Source organism: Fundulus heteroclitus, chromosome 8 (genome assembly GCF_011125445.2).
Source record: "Fundulus heteroclitus isolate FHET01 chromosome 8, MU-UCD_Fhet_4.1, whole genome shotgun sequence".
Taxonomy (NCBI): domain Eukaryota; kingdom Metazoa; phylum Chordata; class Actinopteri; order Cyprinodontiformes; family Fundulidae; genus Fundulus; species Fundulus heteroclitus.
This window is the reverse complement of record NC_046368.1, coordinates 4,881,533-4,896,444: the sequence shown is the minus strand read 5'-3', so window position 1 is coordinate 4,896,444 and position 14,912 is coordinate 4,881,533. Positions and strand designations below refer to the sequence as shown.

General features: G+C 45.0%; 1 long non-coding RNA gene across 1 annotated transcript; it reads left to right on the top strand.

Moving 5' to 3' along the window:
* Window positions 1–9,031: 9,031 nt before the first annotated feature.
* On the top strand, window positions 9,032–9,684 carry LOC110366493. Its single transcript, XR_002426728.2, has 4 exons — window positions 9,032–9,126; window positions 9,274–9,324; window positions 9,401–9,487; window positions 9,569–9,684. It is a non-coding gene; the product is annotated as an uncharacterized LOC110366493 (long non-coding RNA).
* Window positions 9,685–14,912: the final 5,228 nt, after the last annotated feature.

The window sequence follows — 14,912 nt, the reverse complement described above, 5'->3', positions numbered from 1 at the left end:
TCGTTTGCAGCCCCGTCTTCCCCCCGCAGACTCTCCGGGTTCTGGTCCGTTCTCTGCCGGTGGAGGCAGCTAGATGTTTACCACCTCTTGGTTCTCTGGGTCTCGCTGTGTGAAACAAGCAGCAAGCACTACACGGAAGCCCGGGTGGAGCTTGATTTAAAGCTATAGCTGGTAATCCTGTTCAGAGACATTTTTTGTTATACTGGGTAAAATCGTCCTTCCATCCTGAAAGTAGTTAGTAGATTATGTATTCACAAAAAGGAGGTTAAAAAAATAATCCCCCCCCCATCCCACCAGGGTATCATCTTAGCTATTGGTTGTCCCCACTGAGCTATAAAATACACTGGAGTGCTGATTTTGCCGAAAAACTGAAGTCACTGGCCGCCATCTTGCTCCTCCCTACTCTCACAGAATCCCACAGGATTTGGTTGCAACAACAAGCAGTTTTCTGGCTGAGTGAAAACGTTTCACAGGTAATTCTACAGTCAGTGGATGTACTAACACTATTAACTACTAGAAAATTAGGTGCTGAAATATTTTACATGTTATTCATATTAAATATATATATATATATATATATATATATATGTATATATAAGTATGTGTATATGTATCTATGTATATATATGTATACACATATGTAAATATATGTTTTTGTATATTGTTATTTATATATTTATAAATGTTAAACATATATTTAAATGAATAAAATGCAAAATATTTCAGCACATGACTTTCTCAGTACTTGATATTTTTAGAACATAACATAAAAGTATATGGCATTTGACATTTTAAAAGTCTTAAGCCCCCCCGATCATGAGAAAATCCTCGTTATTCGATGCTGTAGCGCACATATTCCCTAGTTACTGGGGGGAAATAGGGAGTACCAATATGGCGGCTGGTGGCTTCAAAGCGACTCGTTCAAACAGACGGTGATTAGCACTCCAGTGTATAATATAGCTCAGTGGTTGTCCCACATACCATCATCCTGAAGCGCTCACCTAGCGCCAGCATCCATGCTCATTCCTTCTGAGTTTTCTCTTGCTGGCTGTGCACTTCCAGTGTTTATCTAGCTGGTTAGCTTAGCCGTTAGCTTAGCCGTTAGCTTAGCCGTTAGCTGTTCATTGTAGCTCCGCTGCTCGCATCGTAGACTTTGAACATGGCTGAGAGTCACAAGAAGTGAACTGCGTTCATGTTTATGATAAGAAGAGGAAGGCCTCAGTAGAAATAAATAAGACCAGAGTGGATTTGGGAGATTTTTTTCTTCTCACACAATCCTCCTGAGGAGCGGAAGAGCAGGTAAGACGGTCTTGCGCATTTATTCAAAAAGGGACTTGGGGAAACTTCCAGAAAAAATGCAGACTGTACCTTTAAGAGGATGTTTAAAAGCTGTATGAAAGACTCCTGAAATATTTTAATGCTGAACTTTTTGACATATTCTAAATGCAGAGCAGCCATATTGGATTTTGAGGTTGTGGTTAGTGAGAAACTTTCTAAATCACTTTCTAGACTTTGGCTCCAACTGATTCTCAGGACTTTTCAGTACAAATTAAACATTCTCACGCCAGAGTGCCGAATTATTCAGTCTGGTGTGGTTTATTTCTGTATATTGCCTCTACAGAATAATGAAACTGATTTCTAGAGGACTGTATTTTGGATTAAATAGAGCAATACTTGCCTGGAAACCATCTCACCTGCTGTGAAGCAGGGAATATATCTAAAATATGCAGGACGGTGTGCAGCAGGACAGTTTTGGGGGTTAGGAGAAAGTTTTGCATTCAAACTCTAGAGCTTATAAAGTAAAACTATAGAAACATAATCACTAAGCAGCAACGTTTGGCTCCGCCTGAGCATTTTTAGAGATAAATTCAGGTAATATGGAGAGAAATGGCCACGGGCGCCGCTTCAGATAAAAAAGGCACTGCTATAAAGAACCTGCGAATTTTAAACACGAGTGCTCCGCAGTCACTTCCAGCTCAGCGGCACAGAAGATGTAAATCACCGGCACTTTAAAGTGGCACCCGAGATTAGTGTCATTCAGTTCAATTCAGCGCCTGACCAAATGTGAAATATGGAAACAATCTTCCCCTCTGAGCCGGGGAGGAAGAAAGGAATTGATGCCTGAGAGTCCCGCTTTCTTCCTGAGCTCTGATGACTCAGTGAAGCTGACCTTTTGGATGGAAAATGTCAGTTTCAATCTGATTATCAGGCTAAATGATGTGAATGAATGCTGAACACGTTAGTTATCTCTGCTAACAAAGAGCAGCGGGGAACAGCTCGTTGTGCTGCTGATTTGATAAAAAGGGAGAAGGGTGCTGTCAGGGAGTCTCTCCACTGTTTTATGGATAAAATCAAAACTGAATTACAGATGAATGCGCTGAACGGAGCACTGAGGTGGATTTTAGAGCTTTGCAGCGCGGTGGCGCAGCCTTTATCTGTGCACAGGCTGCCCACGCATGCAGCTCGAGTGTTTGCAGCCTGAAAATGGAAAAGAAAGCGGCATTAAAGTGGCTGGGGAGGAAATTAGATTAGCCCCAGCTGCAGCCTTTTAGGTTCAGTTTCAGAGAAGACGGCTAGTTTCAGATCTCAGCACAGCGCGCACAAAGGCGAGGACGGATCAGCCGGACTGTTGATCATCCGTTAAGCAGCCAGGCGGCTTGTTAATGTGACGGCAGCCCTGTGGTCCTGCAGAGGCTTCCCACAGAGGCTGTTCAGGTGGCATTTCTGTCTCTGTCGGCCTCTGAATCATCCTCATTGAGAAATAGTGTTTAGTTTGGCCTCATGCTGAGCATTGATTTTCACGCGGCATATATCAGGAATATGTGCCGTAACCATTTAGACTGGGAAGCATGCTGTAGAGGGTAGTATCTGCGCTCTGGGCCTTGCTAATTTAGATACAAGTGGAACGATTTAAGTGGCTGCTTAAACTTAAATGCAGCCTGAATGATTCAGTCTTATTTCCCACTGACGTTTCTGTAAAATCTGCTTTATTCTGCTCCATAAAAGAAGACCGATCCTAATAAATGTTTCTACACTTTACTTCCACAGACGTGTTTTACTGGGAGTTTATGTAACATACAAGCAGAACGTACAGCAGAGTTATGAAGTGCCGGTGAGATGATGCATGGTTTTAAAAACCTGAAAATCATCGTCCATAGCTCAGATGGGAGAGCGTCAGCGAGGAGACCGTTAGTCGTACAATCCTGAAGACTTTATGGCAGAAGACGCAGCAAACGTAGAGGAAGCTGATACGGTCCAGCTCTTCTGACCACATGCAAAATAGGGCTGCAACTAACGATTATTTTTATAGTCGACCAATCTACCGATTATTTATTCGATTAGTCGACTAATCACAGTTATTTTTTTGTATGATCTCCATCATCACTTTTGACTCGCCTGTTCTTGTCTGCACACCTTTGAACGCCTCTTTATCGCCTCTCATTACGTTTATTAGCTTTATAAAAGATCCTCTGTAAAATATTAATTTTAAATTTAACTGACTTATTGTTATTTTCAATATTTCTATCAAAGTCAAAAACAATATTTCGACCTTCAAAGGGTTTAAAGTTGCTCAATGTGTAAAAAGATTTAAACTATAGTGTAGAAAAGAGGAGCATATGAACATGTTTGCAGTCAGACTTGTTCTCTTTAATTAGGCAATATTCCCATTATCAATATTAAAAACAAGCTAATTATTAATTTCCAAATAAACTCCAGCGCTGTAGTCAGACATTAATGTCAAAAAGAACTAGCTTCACTTTAATCTCAAGCATTAATCTCAGTGATAAATGAAATAAACCCAATAATAACAGTTAGATATCATCCGATTGAATTTCTGCGGCAGTTTTAAATATATTATTATATATTTTTAAACGACACGTCGATGCATGAATTCTTTGCATTGACAGTTTTTCATTATCCCTAATGCAAAACAGGCAAACGCTGAAAATGACCCTTAAGAGTGAAGCATGAAGATGGCAGCGTCATGCAGAGAGGAGCTTCATCAGCTACAGGCCAGCAGCCCATACTGCAAAAACGGAACTAGAAATAAGTAAAATATTCTTTAAAATGAATGTATTTGTCCTTGATTTGAGCAGGTAAATAAGATGATTTGCCAATGGAATAAGATTTTTGCACTTAAAATGAGAACAATTCATCTCCATCATCTTATTTCAAGTGCAGGATGTAGAATTATCTTATTTTAGGGGTCAAAATACTCATTCCATTGGCAGATAATATTATTTACCTGCTCAAATCAAGGATAAATACATTAACTTTAAGAACATTTTACTTATTTTTAGATCCGTTTTTGCAGTGCAGAGCTGATGGGAGGATGGATGGAGCTGAATCCAGAACCGTCCTGGAAGAAAACTCTTGAGAGGCTGCAGGAGAACCTGAGACTGAGGCGGAGGTTCAGCTTCCAGCAGGAGAACCACCCAGAACACGCAGCCAGAGATATTATGGGAGGGTTTAGATCAAAGCAGATTCACAAGTTAGAATGGCCTAGTCAAAGTCCAGATCTAAATCCAACTCATAATCTAAAGTAAGGCTTGAATATTGATGTTAGCAGGTGATTTCCATCTTATCTGACTGAGCTGGAGATGTTTTACAAACATTTCTGTCTCCAAGTTGGTCGAGACAAACCCGAGCAGACCTGCAACTAAAGGTGGTTCTACAAAGTTCTGAGGGGCTGAATACAAATGCATGCCGCACTTTTCAGATTTCCATTTATTAAAAACTTGATGTAGAGCATTAATATTTTTTACTTCGTCTTCTCGACAGTTCGGCACGACTTTGAGTGGATCTGTCTCATAAAATCAGAGGCTGGAACGAGACGACGTGTGCAGAGGTACCCAGGGTGTGAATACTTTAGCCTGACTGGCTGATGTAGGGGAAAAGTGACTGTGACTGATAGTAAAGTCTGGTTAGATCCACGTATGCTCTTGGATTTGAAAGTGAGAAACCTGAGGTCTAGAGGAAGGGCGGTGCAGCTGTCTGGGGTTCAATTCCCGACCGTGGGACCTTTGCTGCATGTGTTCCCCCGTTCTCTCTCTGCCCATCTCTGCAAATAAAAAACAAACATTTAAATGAATCAGGATGAGCTTGGACCTAAATCAATTAACAGTGACCGTGTTTACTGAAGTCACCATCTGCAGGCGGCCAATCAGACAAGCAGCTGCTAACGAGCTGCAGCTTAAACGCTGCTAGGGGCCTCTTCACAGCGCCACGGTCCCTGTGTCTGGTTCCTCTGTGGAAATTAGACAAAACTCTTGTAAAGTGAATAATCTTCTGACTCCAACATCAAAAAGAAATGGCTTCAAGCGTGTTGGTAACACGCGACCAATCAGAGGCAGAGGTGCTTTGGATGGTTGCTGCTGAGCCCAAAACAGACGACCGGGTTTTTCTCCTCCAGGAGTTTCTGTTCGGGAGCAGAATTCATGATTTCATCCGTTACAGCAAGCCGTCCAGGTCCTGAAGGCGCGGAGCAGACCCACAGATCCAGACCGTCACAGCACCGCCAACACGCGTGACACAGACGTGTTGGGGAGCAGAAGGAAAGGCGGTGCAAAGGTGCAGCAAAGCCACAGCCTGCAACAGAAGCCGCGCAGTAGAAACCCCTAAAAATCAGAGCAAAGATCAACCGTGTGTGTGTTTCCACCGAGTCCCACGCTGAGAGATGAACCAGCGCGTGTCGCCTCAGTCGAGGCCTTTCCCATGATGCTCTGCAGGGGTCCGTTTACCAGCAGGATTCAGTCTGAGCAGCGGGGCACAGACAGGAAACGTTGGGGGCTGACGGTCGATACGGTTGATTCTGGCTGTCAGGTCTGAGTTTAGCTTCTCGGTCGACCAGACAACCTGCAGCTGATTGGCTGCTTTGGCTCAGAGGCACAAAGAAGGGACTCCTTATTTACATGTGATACAGCAGAGATTACACCAGAATATTGGAGTAATGCTGAAACTTATATAACAGGTTAAGACCTGGACATATGACAGAAATATCAGTTGTTTTTTTACTCTAAGATACAAGAACAAAGCATTTTTATACTTCATAAGAACTCCCAGGAAGTCCTGCTCGGTCTCCTTATCCTTCACGTTACACTGGTGGGGACCTTGGCTCGATGACCTGACTCGAGTTCGACTCAAATGACAGAGTTAAATAACAGAGATTTGGATTTGTTTCATTAGGAAAAACCTGCAACTTGACTTTGACTTGAATACTGATGACTTGTGAGCTGACTTGGACTTGAGCGTCTTGACTTGAAATTACTTGATGCTCTCATTAAAGTCAAAATTAAAACGTTGATCTGGATTGTTTGTTTTCTCACGTCAGAGGCGTTTCTTGGACGGCTCATTATGACTTGTTAATGACAAGTCCAGATGTGTTTGAAACTCCTCAAAGCTCAGACTGCTTAATGGTTCTGATCCAAAGCTTGAAGAAATTATTTACCCCAGAAGTGATTTTTCTGTAAAGGTTCACTCATAGCTGTTCTGCTGGGGTGTCGAGAGAGTGAACATAATCACTCCTGCTATTAAATAAGGCTTGTTGCGTCATTTCTTGTGTTCCTAATTCTCTTTGCTGTGACATCTCTCGGTTTCTAACACAAATTTAAAAAAAAAATTGTTGCTGCACTTTTACATTTGGGAACTCCTTGTTTTTCACAGCTTGTTTTTTTCTCAACGCGGTAAGAGGTCACTAGCCTAGCCTAGCCTAGCCTAGCCTAGCCTAGCCTAGCTTTAGCCCTACTAAGGCTTCCTTACATGCGTCCGTCATTGTCTCCCTCTCTCTCCTGCTTTCTGCTTCTGATGTTCAGTTATTCCTCCTCCTTTAACTATAACAGTACATGTAATAAATCTAGTAGTTTTGTTACTTGAAATAAAATCCTGTTAAGAATAAAGTCATTGGCTTCCTAAAAAAACATGATTACTTTGACCTTGGTAAGTGCACCAGCCAGTGGCGGCTGGCCCATAGGGGGCGCTCGGGTGCTGCCTTCCCTAGATGTGGAGGGGAAAAGTCAAAATATATATAGATTTTAAAAGTATTATTAATGTCAGTTTTTACTTAATAGTACGTGGCTACATGTAATAAGAATTATTAAAACACTTCTACTGATTGACTCTATCATTTAACAGTGCATTTCCACCAACAGAACGTATCATTTCTCTTCTTCTACACTTGTGGGGCTGTCACTCAAAGCGCCCCACAAATGTAGCGAAATAACCAATCGTATACTGTTGCTAGGGAAAATGTATAAATATTTGGCCAATCACCATCGCCTAAATGAATGGCTTTGGGGCTCCTGGAGTCTTTGCCTCTGCTACACAGTGATAGGTGAATAGACCAGAACACGCGTGACGTCACGATCTACATCCGGGTCACGGTGGTCGGCAAACACAGCACTGTTTTTGCCTACCACCGTGACAAAACTGGTGAATTAGAGCGTACTTTTAGTTTATTTTTGGAATCTAAACAATGCCTACGACTTGTTGTGCTCCCGGTTGCACACAGAAGCATTCCAAATCATCGGATGTACGTTTCTTTCGTTTACCGAAGGATGAAGAAAGACGAAATAAATGGATAATTTCAATGAAAAGAGCGCAGGCAGACAATCCCAATCGACTGTGGGAGCCATCATACCACGACAGAATTTGTAGTCTACACTTCATCTCCGGTAAATACAACTTAATTTTGCACTGGTCATTGTTCTACTTAAATCATTATATAAATAAAAAATTAGGATATTTATTTAAGTCAAGACGTAAACGTTTGTTTCGTAATAATATACGTACATGTAAAATGTATGCAAACCCTCTGGCATGAGTCTGTGAAAAGGATTAATAAGACAAAAACACCAAAATAATCCTTTGTGAACAATGTTTTTTTATTAATTAAATGCTTATTGTGGAATCGTAGTAATTTTCCGACTTTTAATTTGAATGCATGTACTGGGTTAGGCAGGGAAATCTATTGGCCAGCCCCACCAAGATTTTTTTTCACCAGCCGCCACTGGCACCAGCGTTGGGGGAATCGTGAGAACCTGGTCATTATCTGGACTATCTAGATCAGGGGTCACCAACATGGGGCCTGGGGGCACCAAGTAGCCTGTTCTAAAATCCACAGTGAGCTGCATCTAAAACGTTCTTTAATTTCGTTACTCTACTGTTTGGTCACATTTGTATTTATATAGATTTTAAAATGACAATACCTGTAACAAAGCATGAGAAATGTGTTTATTTTACATAAATTTAAGGTGAACTCTGAATCTTCTGGTTCAATTGTCAGTACTGGTAGCCCGTCCTATGACACAACACCAATGAAGTAGCTCTCAGCTTCAAAAAGGTTGGTGACACCTGCAGTAGAGCTTTCTGGATTATCTAAAATTATCTAAACCTTCAACTTGTATGTTAGACCCAGTTTGAACCAAGTTGTCTAAGGAGGTATTCCCTCATTTTAGATATTATTAATTTATCCTTGGTAAACGGATCAGAACCACAGGCTTTTAAGACAGCTGTTGGGAAATCTTCTGTTTATTAAGTCAAGATGACTTAAAAAACTACAGGCCTATACCTAATCTTCCTTTCTGATCTAAAATTTATGAGAAAAAAGTTGCTAAGGTTGAATACTGTGTTTCTTTAACGCTTCAGAACATTTCCCAAGTCCGTGCTTTAATAGTGTCCAGTCCACATGGTTCTGTATGTAGAGGAGAATCAATGTTCTAATAGAAATAAGCTTCATCTCTGTTAAAAACCTCTCATGACAAAGAGCTCAACATGATTACTGAAAACAAACCTTCATCAGAAAAGGAGACAAATCTAACCATTTTATATCCACCTGCTTTTCTCTGGTATCTTAACAGGTTTTGATCCAAATTGTTCTGAGTGATCACTTTGATCTTTGGCTTGTGAAAATATAGAAATCATTTAACAAAAGCTAAAAAAAAAAAAAAAAGAAATATGCATTTGAATAAGCTCTGAGAATGGAGCTAGTTAAGAGTCGATGGCCTGCAGCTGTGCCACCTGCTGATGGCTCTATTTAAGGCCCAGATGGTGAAACTCCTTCAGTTGTGGCAGGAATCATGGGAGGCGTTTCTATTCTGATCCTCTGTGCAGCGGCTTTGTGGTTTAAAGGTCAGTACACTGTTTTTTTTTCCCCAAGCTTGTAGAAAGCATTTTTATCATATATGATCTGCTCTATGTTAAGGTGGTTTTCTGCTGGTATGTGTTGCTGTTTGACTTAAAACGTGACAGCAGTGCTTTAAACCTTCGTATTCACAGGTTCCTGCTTATCTATTGATCAAGATGCAGGGCACAAGGAACAGCACAGCTGTAAGAAAATCTATTTAAAATAACAAAATTGCTGCTTGACTCATTTCTGGAAATAAGATATATTTATACTTTGCAGCATTATCGGAAAATGACATTTCCATGAAAAAGACCATTGCTTTTCTCCAGTCACTGGATTCCATGTGGAAACAAAACGCTGAGACAGGTGAGTTGAGTTGCCAGGTTCAGTAAAATTTAACCTGGAACACTTGTTGTTGATCTAAAGAGCTGTGAACTTTCTTTCTAGGACGACTGTTAACCCATCAAATGCCAGCAGTCAGGTTGGGAACCATAAAGGTGAGAGCCCACAGAGCCCACAATGTGTCAAGTGACGCCGCCCACAATGTGTCAAGTGACGCCGCCCACAATGTGTCAAGTGACGCCGCCCACAATGTGTCAAGTGACGCCGCCCACAATGTGTCAAGTGACGCCGCCCACAATGTGTCAAGTGACGCCGCCCACAATGTTGTCAAGTGACGCCGCCCACAATGTGTCAGTGACGCCGCCCACAATGTGTCAAGTGACGCCGCCCACAATGTGTCAAGTGACGCCGCCCACAATTGTCAGTTGAGCAGGGTTAGCCACTGCCCACAATGTGTCAAGTGACGCCGCCCACAATGTGTCAGAGTGACGCCGGCCCACAATGTGTCAAGTGACGCCGCCCACAATGTGGTCCAATGACGCCGCCCACAATGTGTCAAGTGACCCGCCCACAATGTGTCAGTGACGCCGCCCACATGTGTCAAGTGACGCCGCCCACAATGTGTCAAGTGACGCCGCCCACAATGTGTCAAGTGACGCCGCCCACAATGTGTCAAGTGACGCCGCCCACAATGTGTCAAGTGACGCCGCCCACAATGTTCAAGTGAACGCCGCCACAATGTGTCAAGTGACGCCGCCCCCAATTTGGTCAAGTGACGCCGCCCACATGTGTCCAAGTGACGCCGCCCACAATGTGTCAAGTGACGCCGCCCACAATGTGTCAAGTGACGCCGCCCACAATGTGTCAAGTGACGCCGCCCACAATGTGTCAAGTGACGCCGCCCACAATGTGTCAGTGACGCCGCCCACAATGTGTCAAGTGACGCCGCCCACAATGTGTCAAGTGACGCCGCCCACAATGTGTCAAGTGACGCCGCCGCACAATGTGTCAAGTGACGCCGCCCACAATGTGTCAAGTGACGCCGCCCACAATGTGTCAAGTGACGCCGCCCACAAGTGTGTCAAGTGACGCCGCCCACAATGTGTCAAGTGACGCCGCCCACAATGTGTCAAGTGACGCCGCCCACAATGATTCAAGTGACCGCGCCCACAATGTGTCAATTGACGCCGCCCACATGTGTCAAGTGACGCCGCCCACAATGTGTCAGAGTGACGCCGCCCACAATGTGTCAAGTGACGCCGCCCACAATGTGTCCAAGTGACGCCGCCACACAATGTGTCAAGTGACGGCCGCCCACAATGTGTCCAAGTGACTCCGCCCACAATGTGTTCAAGTGACGCCGCCCACAATGTGTCAAGTGACGCCCGCCCTACAATTGTGTCAAGTGACGCCGCCACATGTGTCAAGTGACGCCGCCCACAATGTGTCAAGTGACGCCGCCCACAATGTGTCAAGTGACGCCGCCCACAATGATGTCAAGTGACGCCGCCCACAATGTGTCAAGTGACGCCGCCCACAATGTGTCAAGTGACGCCGCCCACAATGTGTCAAGTGAGCCGCCCACAATGTGTCAAGTGACGCCGCCCACAATGTGTCAAGTGACGCGCCCACAATGTGTCAAGTGACGCCGCCCACAATGTGTCAAGTGACGCCGCCCACAAGGTGTCAAGTGACGGCCGCCCACAATGTGTCAAGTGACGCCGCCCACATGTGTCAAGTGACGCCGCCCACAATGTGTCAAGTGACGCCGCCCACAATGTGTCAAGTTGACCGCCGCCCACAATGTGTCAAGTGACCCGCCCACAATGTGTCAAGTGACGCGCCCACAATGTGTCAAGTGACGCCGCCACATGTGTCAAGTGACGCCGCCCACAATGTGTCAAGTGACGCCGCCCACAATGTGTCAAGTGACGCCGCCACAATGTGTCAAGTGACGCCGCCCACAATGTGTCAAGTGACAGCCGCCCACAATGTGTCAAGTGACGCCGCCCCACAATGTGTCAAGTGGACGCCGCCCACAATGTGTCAAGTGACGCCGCCCCACAATGTGTCAAGTGACGCCGCCCACAATGTGTCAAGTGACGCCGCCCACAATGTGTCAAGTGACGCCGCCCACAATGTGTCAAGTGACGCCGCCCACAATGTGTCAAGTGACGCCGCCCACAATGTGTCAAGTGACGCCGCCCACAATGTGTCAAGTGACGCCGCCCACAATGTGTCAAGTGACGCCGCCCACAATGTGTCAAGTGACGCCGCCCACAATGTGTCAAGTGACGCCGCCCACAATGTGTCAAGTGACGCCGCCCACAATGTGTCAAGTGACGCCGCCCACAATGTGTCAAGTGACGCCGCCCACAATGTGTCAAGTGACGCCGCCCACAATGTGTCAAGTGACGCCGCCCACAATGTGTCAAGTGACGCCGCCCACAATGTGTCAAGTGACGCCGCCCACAATGTGTCAAGTGACGCCGCCCACAATGTGTCAAGTGACGCCGCCCACAATGTGTCAAGTGACGCCGCCCACAATGTGTCAAGTGACGCCGCCCACAATGTGTCAAGTGACGCCGCCCACAATGTGTCAAGTGACGCCGTCCCACAATGTGTCAAGTGACGCCGCCCACAATGTGTCAAGTTTGACGCCGCCCACAATGTGTCAAGTGACGCCGCCCACAATGTGTCAAGTGACGCCGCCCACAATGTGTCAAGTGACGCCGCCCACAACTTGTGTCAAGTGACGCCGCCCACAATGTGTCAAGTGACGCCGCCCACAATGTGTCAAGTGGACGCCGCCCACAATGTGTCAAGTGACGCCGCCCACAAGTGTCAAGTGACGCCGGGCCGCCCCACAATGTGTCAAGTGACGCCGCCCACAATGTGTCAAGTGACGCCGCCCACAATGTGTCAAGTGACGCCGCCCACAATGTGTCAAGTGACGCCGCCCACAATGTGTCAAGTGACGCGCCCCCACAATGTGTCAAGTGACGCCGCCCCACAATGTGTCAAGTGACGCCGCCCACAATGTGTCAAGTGACGCCGCCCACAATGTGTCAAGTGACGCCGCCCACAATGTGTCAAGTGACGCCGCCCACAATGTGTCAAGTGACGCCGCCCACAATGTGTCAAGTGACGCCGCCCACATGTGTCAAGTGACGCCGCCCACAATGTGTCAAGTGACGCCGCCCCACAATGTGTCAAGTGACGCCCGCCCACAATGTGTCAGTGACGCCGCCCACAATGTGTCAAGTGACGCCGCCCACAATGTGTCAAGTGACGCCGCCCACAATGTGGTCAAGTGACGCCGCCCACAATGTGTCAAGTGACGCCGCCCCACAATGTGTCAAGTGACGCCGCCCACAATGTGTCAAGTGACGCCGCCACAATGTGTCAATGACGCCGCCCCACATGTGTCAAGTGACGCCGCCCACAATGTGTCAAGTGACGCCGCCCACAATGTGTCAAGTGACGCCGCCCACAATGTGTCAAGTGACGCCGCCCACAATGTGTCAAAATTTAAATAAAGAAATCTTAAACGGAATTTTCTTGTGACTAGTCTAATTTAGGTTTTTAAGTTCAGCTTGGCTGATATTTTAGTTTTTATTGATTGCTTTGACACAGCAGTCAACTCAAAATCCACATGTTTACTCTCAAACACAAATGAGCCCTTCCAATCACTCATTACACAAGGTGCAGCAAAATGCCACACTCAATGTGAATCATTGTAGCCAATGACTGTATTCAGTTTACATGTCAGTCTCATTTGTAGTCCAATCTGCCTTTTTGCAACGAATGGGTCCAGAATCGGATATGCTATGATGCAATTCCCCCAGATTCGCTACAAATATTCCAGAAAATACTAGGACTGTCTGTCTCTTGACGAATAGGCCACATTGCCTCATCCACATCACATTTAATATTTTCCCTTTGCTATGGGACCTAGGGAAAATCTTCTTGCATGCCTTATCCATCCTTGTCATACCTCTGCATCTATATCATAGGCAGCAGCAGCAGTTGTTGCATTGATCAAGGGCATCTGCTCATAGGGACAGATCACATACCTTCCATCTCCATGCACTGAATTCCTCTACAGGAATAGATACAGATGTCTGTATATACTGTATAGCAACATTACCTGTTCAGTCAAAACTCTTAATGGATGCAATGTTTCTATTGAAAACAGGTTGGACTCTTTGTCCAGACCCTCTAAATGAAAGTCATGATCAATCACAGTTGAGTTTTTTTTTTTTTTTTTTTTGGGCCCTTCCAGCTACACCTCCACACATGAATTTCTCTTCCTCAGACTCCTCTTTCTCTGAGCTATCTCCCTTAGACCATCCATGCTTGCAAAGGACACACAATATGGCACCTTTTAATGCCTGCAAACTTCAGCGATTTCATACCAATCCTGAAGTTTCTAAGAACTGGGAACAAATGGTTTCTGTTTGGCTACCACAGCTAAAGCAATGGAGTTTGGACTGCTTGAATGACATCTGTTAACTGTTTTGCAAAAGGGTGGGGTGAATGTTTCAAACCAATGAGAATGGGTTAATTAATTTGCAAGAGGTGTCTTTTGCTCCGTTGAGATGGTGATGAAGACAGAGGTTTCCAGTTTCTTCAAACAGGTCAAAGCAATCAACTGTAACTGCTGAGGGACTGGCCTGCACCTACCAGTTCTAGAAACATAAGAATGGTAAAACATGTTTATGTTTCCCTTACACTTGATACAGCTGAAGATGGGCATGCTAACATGCCTTAAACACTGCGAGGTTGCTATTGACATGATTTTACTTTATTCAGAAACTGTTGGTGCCGTACTAACAGGATAACCTCTTCCCTTGTTTCTCTTGAAATGTTCGACACACTCACTTGGTTTCATGCAACTGAACATCTCACATTGTTTAGGATAAAATGATTTGCTCCAAGGGTGGTTGTTCAGTTGGAGGTCACAGGTTCATAATGAGCCTTGAAATCAGTTTGGGAATCATTTCTGAGGAGTGACAGCCACTGTGGCAGTGTGGTAATGCATTATGACTGGTCCTTCAGATACGCTCAGACTGACGTGTGGGGGGGGGGGGGCTGCTGCAGTGTGACAATAGAGGAGAAATACCAGAGCAGGTTGGTCAGAAAAACCTTCACTTAGTCAAACTTTTGTTCTTGACCTGGAAGCTTTAATTTTCCAATGATGTAAGTATCACCACTCTGGAGGGAAAATTCAATGATCAAGCAGCCAAAGCAGAGAAAAAGCTGATTTTAGGAAGCCAAAAATACGTATTACCTTTGCTGTTTCATCTGTCAGAGTAACTTTTCCCACTTTGCTCCATTAATCCAGTTGTCCTACGTTATGATTCCTGACTGTTTCCATCTACCGGATACTGTTTAGAAAATGGCAACAAAATAGTTGACCTGACCCAAGCCAGATGAATTTCGTTCC